General features: G+C 43.1%; 1 protein-coding gene across 4 annotated transcripts in view; it reads left to right on the forward strand.

Moving 5' to 3' along the window:
• The window catches only part of LOC122540354 (paired box protein Pax-7-like), a 184,028-nt gene that overhangs the window by 87,306 nt on the left and 82,086 nt on the right, over positions 1-14,636 (forward strand). The gene's annotated exons all lie outside the window — the stretch shown is intronic.

The raw sequence follows: 14,636 nt of genomic DNA on the forward strand, positions 1-14,636 counted from the left end.
AAAAATTCTCTACGCAGTAGTTTACAAACAAACAGAGAATGATTAGAGAAAATAACCACCTCGCAGTTTCCGTGCTGCGAGGAAATCCCCATTACGAGTTTTCTGAAGGCCAACTGTTAATTTCATTTTATATCTGTCTTCAGCTGAAATCGGCTGTCCAGGGATACATGAAAGTAATAGCAGAGCTAGGCAGCTCTGAAAAGTCACTGTCTGGTTCGTCAGATGTGCACGGTCTTAGTTAAGCATAAGGAGGTGGCAATGAGCTTAAATCACTGCAGTCTATGTCATGTCGGGAAACCCGCAATGTTGTTCGGCAGTGTAATCCATGATCTTGACTGAGCAACACGAAATGATCCTTTATTTTTCACCTCTCATATGGCCCCTGCTCCCTCTTTTGTTTTAAAGTAACTTGCTTTGAGCTTCTTTGGAGGTTTGGAATTCTGAGGAAGAATCACCCGTTGTGAAACTTTCAGCAATGTCTGTTTATATACTGATATTCTTTTGCCAACCTAATAAACCAATTCAAAAAAATTATAAAGCAGTGATACTCTTCCGAAAAAAACCGAGGAAATCAAATCTAACATTGACAAGCGTCTCAAAGCTGCAGCACTGACAATCACAAATTCTCTCGCGCTCCATCTTTGATTACCCAGAACGCTCAGGTGGTACCTTGAAAATTGTGGACACTGCAGTCCATTTCTTTCAGTTTGGAATATGGATTCAAACCCCACTTCTATAACCGATGGACTTTCAGTTCAATCAGTTATAAGACTATTTATGAAATTATTTCTCCAATGCGAGTCTCATTTGTGGTGATCATAAAAGGAATCAATTCCTCTCGTGTAAGCTTCCAGAAATGTAGACTGAATATTGGTCAGTTTCAGGGGTCAATTTCAGGGCTCAGTTGAAAGCCAACCTTGTTTTCACTTGATAATTATAATGTCAACGCTTACAAGACTATGGATGAAATGTTAGAAAATGGAATCATAATAGCTCGGTGGTTGTTGTTATTTTTTACTGGCAATTTGGAAATGGCAACAATTGGTTGTCTAACCAATAGTGCCACTAAAATTGGAAGATTATTTTGGGGAAAATGGAAAGTTGTTTACTGTTCATTATGAACTTGGTCTGTCCTCATAATTGAGGCATGGCGATGTCACGCTGCCCTGGTAACACCATCCTTATCCACAGGGGGATCTAATTGAAGGTTGATGCAGGGTAGAAGGAGATTTATTCCACTTTTTGATCCATAAAAAAATGTCTGATGCTGACAGTTAGGTGACACTTCGATCAATCTCCCCTTTGCAATGCTGACGATCCTCCTTCATCAGCAGTGGTTTTTGAGATGGCGTGGTGGTTCAGTGGTTCGCAAGCTATCTCCAAGCGTCAGTAATCCCTATTCGCTTACAGCCACGGGAGTTTTCATGGTCTGCCCGAATTGGCATGGTTTCTTCTTGGTGCTTCGGTTTCCTTCCACATTCCAAAAATTTGCAGGTTCAGTAAATCGGCTATGCTAAATTGGCAGCAGAGTTTAGCGATGTGTCAGTTAATTGCATTAGTCTGGGAGAAAATGAAGTGTGGTAGGGAATTGGTTTGGGTGAGCTACTATTCAGAGCGTCGTTGTGGATTTGCTGGTCCAAAGGGCCTGTTTCCACATTCTGCGAGTGCAACCATTTGTGGAAAATAAAAATGTTAATACAAAAAGAGGACGTATCATATGATCACATTGGAACACAATGTTCTTTTAAAGCTTGCGATGTTGGAAAATTCTTAAGCAAATCTCCAAAGGATTTGCACTAACTGATTTGCGCATAATTAAAAAGCAAATAACACCAGTTTATAGAAATCTAATCTGTCAGACGTTAACATGATGTTGTGTGATTTTTAACTTGGTCCACCCCAGTTCAATATCAACTCCTCCACATCATCATTTGAGATCATTCATAAGATGATTTGTCCTATTTGTTAATCAGAGAATTGAAGGATGGATTTATATTGGAAGCTGTGTCGATATAAAGTCGCACCACTGGCACAAATTCAGAACTCAACTAGTTTGAGGGACAGCTGTACTTAGATGTACAAGATCACGCAAAGGTGAGTTTACTCATGCAAAGTATTATTTTCCTTTTGGACTTCAGTGATGGGTCGTCAGTTGGACCAGGACAGATAGGAATAGAATATGCTGTTTCATATGAAACATGGGATGGTGTCTTTGAGATTTGTGATTTGAAGTGTATCCAGCCACGATAGAGAGGATTTGTGAGGCATCCTCACCCGAACTATCCCCGATTCGTTGAGGGGCTTTTCTAATTTTTGCCTCAGTCTGCTCTGTCATTTTCCCTGATCTGGGAGTTGATGGAGTTCCAAATCCTTCCATTACTGCTCTGTACTAACTGACAGTGGTTAACACGTCGCAAAACTGGACATATTCTTACTGCACGGATTTAACCTGGGAAGTTTCAATCTGGATACTTCAACATACGTAGCCTAATCATTTCATATCGATATTTTCCTTGATAGTTGTCTACGTTTAACGATAGTAACTATTATCTACTTTTTGACACATTTCCAGTTTTGAATCTTTATTTTAAAGGTAGATTTGTTTGGATCAGGGTGGATATTTAAGTCTAAGGGATGTTACGTCTCAGGTTGAATCAGCTTCAGCTGTGTTCAGGTGCAGCAATATGAGATGTTCTGGGATACGGTGCTCATTCAGTGAGGGAGTACAGGAGGAAAGAGTTCAATTTAATGTCACGGAAACCAACATTTGAAGGACCGTGAATATCGGGTCTCAGTCCATTTGTTATTTCCTGAATACTCATTCACAGGATTTAGGACTTATTGATTTGGTTGATGCTTATTGTCCTTTCCTCTTTTAAACCTGAGGAAGTGGCGATGAGCTTGTTAAATGCACTATGCTATTAGGAAGTGTAATGCAGGTTTTGAACTCAGTGACACTGAAGGAGCAATGTTTATTTCCAAGTCAGGTTGTTGTGTGCTTTAGACGTGAATTGCAACTAGTGGTATCCATCGACACCTCCTGCCCATGTCCTTCTAAGTTGAAGTGGGTGTCCAGTTTGGAATGTGTTGTATCAGTATCTCAGGCAAATTTCTGCAGTGCGTTTTGTGGACAGTACATGTTGCTGGTGCTGAGTATCGGTGGTGGAAGGCATGCATATTTGTGGAAATGTTGCCAACTAAGTCGGCTGCTTTTGCATGAATGGTCGTAAATTGTCAAATATCCATGGATTCTCAAAACGTGTTACGGGGCCCAAAACCATAACATGGATTTCACGTACAGATGCAGGCAAATCTACGTTTTTCCTGCAACTTCTGGTTCTATTTTTATTTAGAGATTAGATGTTATACAGTGTGGAAACAAGCCCTACGGCCCATCAAGCCAACACCAACACTTCAAAGTGCAACCCTAAATTTATCCTTTCACCCAACACTTTCGGGTATTTAGCATGGCCAATTCACCTAAACTGCACATCTTAGGACTGTGGGACGAAACTGAAGAACCCTGAGGAAACCCACTGAGACACGGGGAGAATGTGCAAACTCCGCACAGGCACTTGCCCGAGGCGGGAATGTCAAGCCGGACACCGAGTGCTGTGAGGTAGCAGTGTTAACCACTGTGCCATTGTGCTGCTGTGTGGATTTGGAACTGCACCTGTCTGGACAAGTGGGGAATGATCCGTCATAGAGGCTCACTTGTCCCTATTATATGATGGACAGGCTTTAGGGACACAGGGGGTGCAATTCATAGTTGTAACATTACCAATCTCTGCCCTGCTCTTACAGCAACAGTATTTATGCGTTTTTATTGAATGAGGATTTGTAAATTGAAATATACCATGATGTATAAGTTAGAGAAGCCCTTGATTAAAGGTAGAAATCAAAACAACAATTATTCCTTCAGCAGTATACGCATTCTGAATATATGAAGGTATTGTATAATGAGAGTGCCTCTGCACTAATAATGATTACTGTTCCTTTTCAAAGCTTATTCACATTCATAATCTCAGCGGTGACATCCGCACGCTGCAAGTCACATGAATATACAGGTTCTCGTGGCATTCAGTTGCCCTGAGTGGATGCATTGATAAGTTTTCGGGTTGTGATAAAACAACGTTGACGTTCTAAAGGTGAGCTTGACTCAACTGGAGTCGCACAGCGCAATCACAGACTCAGAATAGAATCTTTAGGTCTCTGCTATATGTGCAAGTGTAGCACTGCACAGTAAATCAGTCTTTGGCGTTTAATGTTCTCAGCGTGTTCACGTTTTTGTCTGTATCAAACTTATCTTTTGTGATCGGCATCTTTTGCTGAAAAGTTTATTTTACGCTTTTCTGAAGCAGAAATATCAAGTCAGCTCAAAGTCAACCTTACACTTTTCAAAGGCCTGTGGCATTACACGAAGAGATTCTGTTAGAGGGGAAAGTGAATACAGTTTTCAGTGGAAACCGAAACAGAAATTGCTGGAAAAACTCAGGAAGTCTGACAGCAGCAATGGAGAGAAATGCGAGATAATGTTTTGCGGTCGGTGACCCTTCTTCCGAACATGCTTTATTCATAGATTTAAAGGATCTCACAAGTTATAGTATTTAAATCGAAGATACAATATTTTCACATTCACGCGAGATGAATACTGTCATCAAATCTCTTTTATCACTCTGTTTACTTCATGTGGAATGTTTGTATTGTTGACGTTTTCATTAATCTTAGTTATTTGGCTCAGTTGCTTTGTCACACTGACAGCTTGTCAGGCCTCACAGAGAACATTCCTTTCACCTTTTAATTTAGAAACCATTCATCTGGTCACACTGAGTATTGGAGAGCTGCTGGCTTTCATGGATGGCACTTTGGTTTGGGGGAAAATCCCTGGTGACACAGTCCTCTTATGTTCTAAAGTGCTGCTACCTCTCTGCGGTTGTCTGTGCAGGATGTGGAATTAAAGTTGTGGGCGGCATGGTGGCCCAGTGGTTAGCAATGCTGCCTCACAGCGCCAGAGACCCGGGTTCAACTCCCGCTTCAGGTGACTGACTGTGTGGAGTTTGCACGTTGTCTGCGTGGGTTTCCTCCGGGTGCTCCGGTTTCCTCCACAGTCCAAAGATGAGCCGATCAGGTGAATTGGCCATGCTAAATTGCCCGTAGTGTTAGGTAAGGGGTAAATGTAGGGGTGGGTTGAACTTCGGCGGCTCGTTGTGGACTTGTTGGGCTGAAGTGCCTGTTTCCAGACTGTAATGTAATCTATAAAATGTGCTTTATAACGGCTACAGTCAGAGACTTTTGTGGGCAGGTGTACTGTAAAAACTTAATGTGAATATATTAACAAGTTAGTTATCAGTTCTGCTCAACCATGGTGCAGAGTCAGCAAACATACCAATGGAGTTTGGAATTCACTCTTTTTGTCTCCCTACATTTCTAATCTGTAGTCTTCCAAAGCAGTTGTGCAGTACATCTGAAACCGAGTGCACATTGGAGAGTTTGGTGAGTGAGGGATTTTAGACAATCCTTTCTTTTATTAATTGGTCACTCTGTAGCTGAACAGGAGCTGAAAGTTGACTCTCAGAAAGCCATCAAGAGTCAACTCTGTGAACACTTCCAAACCCCAAAAGCATGAAGTTAAGAAAAAAATAACATGGAATCTCAGAGAAATGGGTTAGTGATTGAAGGACGATTGTTTGTTCACTTGCTTTTTCTTTTAAAATCCAGGAAATATTTTCATACTTTTTCCCTTATTTTTTCTTAAGTTTCAGAACATTAATACTTTTGAGTGAGAGTACTTAGTTTATTCGTTACCAATTACATTAAAAAAAGAAGTTTCATGAAATGACCATAGCAGAACAGGTGATGTGTGGTGACAGTCGGGTGTGGGATTTATGCGATCTATTGTATAAAGAATAAGTTAATCTTGAAGATATTCTCCTTAGAGTTCATAAATTACTGACCAAGATGAAGACACTGCGGTGCACCAGTGCGGTTTCAATGTATATTTAATACTTTTTTTGAGGTGGCAGCCACAGTCTTAAGGTTAAGGTCTTTCAATTTGATCAATACTGATGTAAGGTAGGGTGCAGCTGGCATAGCTCTGGGGACCGAAGAGGTGGAGGAGGCACCGCCTTTCCTGTTATTCAGCGGATGTTTGGTTCTTCCACCTTCATTGGAGGAGTTTGGTGGCTGAGGGATAGATGAGCTCACTCACCACTGCACCACTGAGTAAGACATTACCGTCTGGAGAAGAATAAGGAAACGTAGGATGAGGAGGCAGTATAGTAAGGGTTATTGATTTTTTTTCTGCAGTATTGAGCAAGAGTCCAGACTCTTGTCCAGCCATTGAAAGGAGTAGGGAAGCTGCTCAGGGAAGAAAAGGAACTTGCAATGGAAGGGGGGAGGGTTCATCATTTTGAAGTTGATATTGCAGTATCAAAGTGAGGACTGCAGATGCTGGCTTCCAGAGTCGAGAGTGTGGTGCTGAAAAAGCGCATCGTGTCAACCCTTCCTGTTGGGGGATTTGTGTCCGAAACGACGGTTCTCCTGCTCCTCGAAAGCTGCCTGAGCGGCTGTACTTTTCCAGCAGTACACTCTCGATGTACGTACCAATGACACATTCTGAACAAGGAATAGGTCCTGCACAATTATTCTGAGGAAGTTCGTACAAAATTAAGAAGCCAAATTTCAAATGTAACAGTTTTTCACGAAAGTGGAAAACTGAAAATACATGGGATACCAAAAGCGCCAACGTAAAGCTAAGCAGATGAAAAACACATTGAAAAGACAAGTGCGAAGACTTTGTGTTTGTTGTGATGAGCATTTGCAGTAAAGTAAATTTAGCAGTTGCGCAAATGCATATGCATGGTTATGGTATAGTTATGCTTACATAGATATGACTACAGAGTGACCAAATATAGGAGCTGAATATCTCATGAGTTGTCAAACAAAAGTGGAAAGGAGGTAGGGTGGAACTGTTCGGAAAGGATTCATATAAATCCAACACTGATGTCGGATATTGGTCAGGGAAATCATGATGCTGAGTTGACATGGATGAAGATAACAAACATATGAACTACTAATGGACAGAAATTATTTAGTGGGAGGGTTGTTTATCGGCTGTGATAGAGTATTGCATATGTGAGAGAAGGCATGAACACAAATACCAGTGGTGGAGTTTGGTGCAATGATAATATTTAGAAGATATCTGGATGGGTGTATGAATAGGAAGGTTTTATCAGGATATGCTTCAGTGCTGGAAAATGGGAGTAGATTAATTGAGGCTACCTGTTCAGCACGGAAAAGTTGACCGACGGGCCGGTTTCCATGTTGTACATTTTTGTGATTCATTGACCATGCTGTCTGCTTGTGACTCCACTTTCAAGGAACTGTGCATCTGCACCCATAGGTCTCTTTGTTCAACAACGTTCCCCAGGGCATATTATTTGGTGTACAAGACCTGCCCTTGACTTCCGTAATAAAATGCAACACCTCACATTTAGCGAAATTAAAATCCATCTGTCATTCTCGGCCCATTGACACATCTGATCAACGTTGAAACTTTATTGCTGGAACAGCACAGCAGGTCAGGCAGCATCCAGGGAACAGGAGATTCGACGTTTCGGGCACAGGCCCTTCTTCAGGAAGTTTCCTGAAGAAGGGCCTGTGCCCGAAACGTCGAATCTCCTGTTCCCTGGATGCTGCCTGACCTGCTGTGCTGTTCCAGCAATAAAGTTTCAACTTTGATCTCCAGCATCTGCAGACCTCACTTTCTCCTCGATAATCTCAATCTGACCAAGCCCCTGGAATTATTTGAACTTTTGCAACTCTTTCACTAGTAAAGCCAGGTGTTGCACAAGTGAACCCAGCTGTCCTCCCAGTACCCTTCTCTCCACCAGTTTCCCCTCACTCCCCATTCCTTCTCTCCCCACTTCTCCTTTCTCCCCAGTTTCATACACTACTGTTCAACAGTAATTCCTCCCCAAACTTCATTCCCTCTCTAACCCAAACCTCCTCTACCATCCATCTCTCCCACTTTGCCTACTCTCAGCATGTTGCCTTCTCTGCAGTGCTGCAGCAACTCCGAGCCCTGTTCTAGTCTCTAGCATCTTGGGAAGGCACAGTGAAGGCTTAGTTATTTTTAATTAAACTGACCAAACCCGTCATCTCACATCTCTGGAGCAGGTAGGACTTGAGCAGTGAAGGTTTATACCTGGTATATCCTCATCTTAGTTCTCTCTTTCAGGCACTGTCAGACATGCTCCCATTTCCACTTCTTTCTGCTTTTGTTTCCAACTTGCCTTACATCCCACCCTTTTCAGGGGAGGAGGGAGGTGTGTGGTGGGTTGTGTGAGGAGGAGTTCACAGGGTTAATAGCTGCAAGGATAAAACATGTTGAGAATGTCTGTAGTGAACAAGGCCAATCTGGAATAATCTGTGATGAAAATGTAGCTGAAGCTGTGGTGTCAGAGGAGTCTACGATTGGGAAGGTATTTGCAGATCGCACTCCCGTGCTGTGTGAGCTCTTGTGTTTGTAGCTACGCTCTGTTGCACTTCAGCACCTGGAAGACAATTTATCTTCATAAAACAGGCAGGCTCCAATTGGGGGCACAATGCTGGGCCTCTCCCCTGTGCAAGAGATCACTTACTAGCTTGTCTGACAAATTGAAGGAGCTGATCCTTATCTTCAGCTCCTGGTGTAATTAATCCCAGATTCTCTGCACTGACACAAACCTTTATCTTTGTCTTTATCTTTCTCACTGTCATTTGTTATTCTTTTCCCCTGGCTCATCATTGTTTTCCACCAGACCTTCCCCACCCCATGCAAGGTAGCTTATTCGATTAGATCCAGGAGGTCTCTTCACGTGATGTCCAACGAGCTTCCACCCCCACCATTAGTTCCTTGACATTTCCAAACTCTTGGGAAATCCTGGAAGGTATTGCAATCATCCACCCGAAGCCCCTCTCACCACTCCCTAATCCCAACCCTCTCCAAACTCCTCCCCAATACCACTCCTCTTTCTGTACGTCCATGTTCAAAGGCAAAAATACGATTTGTAGTCTGTTTGCTATCTCATAGTAAAGCTCTGAGCGAAGACTATGGATGGAAGTTGGGCCTTTGCTACCTTGTGTGTGGTCTTCAGTGGCATGCCAGGTCATGGATTGCATTTGGAAACAGATAAGCCGTCTGTCTTGGTGGAGGCAGTGGCTTAATGGTGATGTCACTGCACGAGTAATCCTGAACTGCGGGCTAATGTTCTGGGGGACACAGGTTCGAATCCCAGCATGATAATTGGCGAATCTTTAATTCAATAAAAAGATGGAATGCAAAACTGGCACAATGGTGTCCCTACCTCTGGAACTGGAGCCTGGGTTTGAATTCGATCTGCCCTTGGTATGTGTAATCCCTGAACAGGTTGATTAAAAATATCTAGACCATCCCCCCCAGTTACAGAGTATTAGGCAGACAGCAGGAGTTCCTTTGATCATACTACTGCCCCCAAACCTGGTGCCTCCCTCACTCTGTTAGAAAGATTACATTTCTTTACCAAGAAACCCATTATCTTCAGTGAAATTTAAATATGAAGAGGTCATCGTTACTCATATAGTCTCTATATTCAAGAGGTAGAAATTTCTCAGACTGTACTTTCCTAGACACCTGGTTACTTTCGGACTGTCAACACAGTGAGGCATCATGAGGGAAGGAGTTAGGTGTAATAGCACAATGACCACCATCCCCTTCCCCAGGAGAGATCAGAGTGCCTTGCAATTGGAATGATCATCCAGCTGAATCTGCACAGTGTCTGTTTTCAATCCCTCTCACAACGAGGAACATAACGGTGTTCATTTTCAGGCTCTTGTGTGGACCAGAGGCCTGGGCTCAAGTGCAACCAACTTCAGATGATTGACTTTGACAGGAAATGAAACATTTCTTCGTGAGTTGCCAATGCAAAAAAAGAGCTTCTGGCCACACATCATAGAATCCCTACAGTGTGGAAGCAGGTAATTCAGCCCATCAAGTCCACGCTGACCCTTCGAACAGCATCCCACCCAGATCTACGCCCCCAATCCTGTAACCCTGCATTTCCCATGGCTAGTTCACCTAGGCTGCATACCCCTGGACACTATGGGCAATTTGGTATGGCCAATCCACCTAACCTGCACAACCATGGGATGAAACCAGAAGAAACCCACACAGGGGTACTGGGAGAATGCCTTGGTGGAGTTTGCACAGTCACCCAAGGGTGGAATTGAACCCGGGAGCCTGGTACTGTGAGGCAGCAGTGCTAACCACTGAGCCACCATGCCACCCTCCCTGGATGGGATCTGATGCTGATGTTATCCAGAGTCAAAATGCCCATCAACCCTTCAGTCTTGAAGTCAATCTACAAGGATTCAACCCTGAAAATGACTACAGACATGTTACTGACAGTTCCTGTGAAACTGTTACCTCTACAACGATTAGGTCTTTGGGAGAGGGCAGCTGTTAACAAAGGAGAGGGAATAATTACAGTGCCAGCTTTTGAAATGTGATGCAGATTGGGAAAAGACCAGTTCTGTTTAATTTCAAAAATATACTTTATTCCTAAAAATATATTTACAGTATATACATACATAATCCCTAAAGCAGTTTGGTTCTGTACAGGAGCATATGGAGAAACAAACAAACATTGGAGTTTGACTCTATCTGACAAACAAACCAAAGGCATTTCCTACTTACACAAGACTATATTTACATATATTTGAGGCATCAGGAGGTTCCAATAACTGAGCAGATCCCCATTTAACTTTGGCAGAAAGACCTTGGATGGACATCTTTCTCCAGTGCAGCTTTGCAGCAGCTGCCCCAAGCTTCAGTACATCCTTCAGCATGTAGTCCTGGACCTTGGAATGTGCTAACCAGCAACACTCCATCAAGGTCAACTCCTTGCTCTGGAAAACCAACAAGTTTCAGGCAGACCAAAGAACACTTTTCACTGAGTGAATGGTCCAGTTGATTCATGATCCCATTCTCTAAGCCTGGTCCACCTTTAACTGCTCCATTATCCAAGGATTCTCTTTAACTACAATGTAACTCCTTTAAATACTGTTACTGCACAGTTCCCCATCCAGAATATATCTCATCTCAAAAGATCTACAGAACATCAGTTTTTTAATGATTTCCCTTCTGACCAGTTCCTTTCCTGACTGTGAAATTTAATAACCTGGCATAGAATATAGTTAGAGCTGTTGATAAGCCGGGTAGTGCAGGCCCACATGTCTCTAGTGTTACTTTGGAGTGACGCACTGTCTGCTTTGTCCAGGGATTTATTTCTGAGGCTGAGTTCCCCACTAAGCACTTACCCTTCTGAGGGATGGAGTTAAGGAGAACATAAAGGGGAGAGGAGGGGTTTTGTGGACAGGAGGGGTCAGAGTTCAGCTCTCTTGCTGAGTTGCAGTGAAATCTATCCGGTTGGGGCACATGGGAGTGTCTGATGTTGACCTGCAGTAAATATCCCACTACAGACCATTGTTTGTTTTCTCACAGTTGGATTCCATACACCAACTCTGGTCTTCTCTCCGTGTCATTCTCCATTGCTGCTCTACCCCAACCCCCATCACCAACCTTGGCCTACCTGCAACTGCATAAAACAAGGCAGAAACAAAGAATTCTGAAGTTATATCTTTTAGTCTGAAAATTAGAACTGAGCACCACTCACAAACTAATTGTCCTCATGTTTGCAAAATTCTGAATAAGTAACTGAACAAAATCCAGGTTTCAGAGGCCTACTGTGAGCCTACAGCAATGGTGCCTGAGGAACTATTACTTGAACCTGAGTTGTATCCTAGCAACAGTGCCTGTCCCACCACAAGTGTTTTTTGCGTCCCAGTTTTGGTTCAGTGATATTCCATTTAAAAGAAAACCAATGATTTGGGACTATTAGGCCCTGCCAATGCATCATAACTAGCATACTTCAAAAATAAGAGCTCCTGATATACCATAGAAACAAACTAGAGTTAGGCTCAAAATCCACTTGAGGCCTAGAGATAAGACCTAGCAACTCCATACAGCTGACAGGACTACTTTGAGCAATAATAATAGAGTGTATCTGATTGAGCCTGGATAAAGTCTTTTAATGAGTTGTAGCAATAGTACAAGAGTGAGTAAAACCTGTTATTACAAGTAACATGCCATAATGCTAGTCCATGTCTATCTATGTCCTTTAAACATCTTCATTCAGGATTGCAACAGGTAAGTTTAGAGAGAGATTCTGAAGATAGTGAGCAGGAAGAAATTTTACCTGCTGTTTCTTTTGCCTATATCCCACATGTGAAATCTGCCATCATGAGATGAATTGTAGGTGAGTGCGAAGAAGATTAATTTGGGCTGTGGGAGCATTAAAAGGTGGGAGGAGCCCATTAAAGGGTAGAAAGGAGATGAGCCAAAGATGGGGTACAATTGATGGCTGATTGACCACCTTCCTCGCTGGGCGTACTTGGCGTCTTTAAAAATTGTGTCAGTGTTTTCTGCTTTGATCTGCTTTTCCACAATGATTTTCTGTCTGCCCGAGATGTGCAGTTATTGGAGACCAATTCATTTCCAGGTTTACCAGTCAGCATTTGTTCTTGCGGTGCCCACTTTGAACTGAGTATTTTGGAAAGCAATATCGTTAAAACCAAATTCTGTGCTCTGAAAAATGTCATAAATGAATTTGAAAAGGCGTCAGTCTTTGCTGTGAAGCCAGGCTCCGAAGCGGAGTGTAATCCCAACCGGGCTTATGATGAGTTGCAATTTGGCCTGTTTTTGTAAAACAAAAGATCTCTGTGTAGCTGGAGGCTTAATGCGAACACTCCCACTCCCACTCACAACTGTTACTGTCAATTTTCATTTGGAGGCAGTCTTGTCCATTTCCCACTCAGTTCCCATATCGGCCAAGACTTGTGATTCATGCCTGGGTGAGCAGCTATCCTAACCCACACAGGCTAATTCCACACTGAGGTCTGCCTCTAAATATTTTCACACACTCGATTAGTGTGCACATGGACACATTTGTGATGCACTTGACATTACTTCACCTCTGACCCTCAGAAAGCAATGCTTTGCATGTTTGTTCTGAGGACAGGGGCCACATTAGCAAGGTTGCACTTTTGCCAATTTTTACTTACCCTGAGGGTCAGCCAGGTTGGTGTGGGAATCACAGACCATGTCAGGGCAACAGGTTCCTTCCTCCAAAGGTCCAGTTGGGTTTTTATGACAATCCAAGAGCTTTCACGGTTAATTTATTTTGTGCCACCTTTACTGAATGCAATTGCCCTCGTGGGATTTGAACTCTCAGCTTCGGGATTACTTCACTTCATGTTATGGAGTGAAGAATTCATGTGTATGGATATGTGTGCTGGTTAAGCATTTACCAATCTGTATCTAGGTCAAGGGTTCACATGTGTCTGTATCCACCAGTACCACTCTGCCTGCCTTTAAAGACCTCCCACAATCCTGTCCTTTTAACATGCTGCAGCAGTAATCATAGATGCCAGACATTCAAATCTTCTCAAAACTTGCTAAGATGCTAGAGTGACGGGCCAGAGTGAAATGTCACTGGGCCAGGAAGAAGGGTCACTTGGCCAGGGGAAGGAAGGATTCATGTTCCTTATCATTATTCTAGATTCTGGATGGAAGCCTTAACCTGTGCCAGGGGGCAGCAAAGGATCCAGGTTAGCTGTGATTCCTTTCAAGGCAGAATAGTTAGATCGGTATTGAGCTGCACAGCTGGATATTGAACACCAGATTGAAATATAGTCAGAGTCACGCAGCATAGAAATAGGCACTTTGACCCACCATGTTTAAGCCAACTAACAAACCCCAAACTACAGTCTGGGCAGCACAGTATCTCAGTGGTTAGCACTGATGCCTCATAGCACCAGGGACCTGGATTTGATTTCACCCTCTGTCTGTGTGGAGTTTACACTCATCCCATTTAGTTGCCCTCATTCCATAACCTACTATGCCCAGTTCATCTGGATGCTTCTTAAATGTTGTGAGAGGACCTGCCTCCACTATCCTCTCAGGCAGCATATTCCACATATCTTACTATCCTCTCGGTGAAAAACGTTTCCTCAGCCCCCATTTAAACTATATACCCCTGACCTTAAATTCATGCCCTCTGGTCTTAGGCACGTCTGCCATTGGGAAAAGATTCTCAAGATCTTCACACAGAGGGTGGTACGTGTGTGGAATGAGCTGCCAGAGGAAGTGGTGGAGGCTAGTACAATTGCAACATTTAAAAGGCATCTGGATGAGTATATGAATGGGAAGGGTTTGGAGGGATATGGACCGGGTGCTGGCAGTTGGGATTAGATTGGGTTGGGATATCTGGTTGGCATGGACAGGTTGGACCGAAGGGTCTGTTTCCGTGCTGTACATCTCTGACTCTATGACTCTATCTACTCTATGTATGCATCTCATAATTTTGTATACCTCAATCGGATTCCCCCTTTGCTCCAGGGAAAACAAACCCAGTCTATCCAGTTTCTCCTCATATTGAGATTTTTCATCCCAGGCAACGTCCTGGTGAATTTCCTCAATTCCTCTCCAGTGCAATCACCTCATTCTGATAGTTGGCAACCTGAACTTTTCACAGTATTCAATCTTCTGTAGACTAATC

The sequence above is a fragment of the Chiloscyllium plagiosum genome, chromosome 34 (genome assembly GCF_004010195.1).
Source record: "Chiloscyllium plagiosum isolate BGI_BamShark_2017 chromosome 34, ASM401019v2, whole genome shotgun sequence".
Classification (NCBI taxonomy): Eukaryota; Metazoa; Chordata; class Chondrichthyes; order Orectolobiformes; family Hemiscylliidae; genus Chiloscyllium; species Chiloscyllium plagiosum.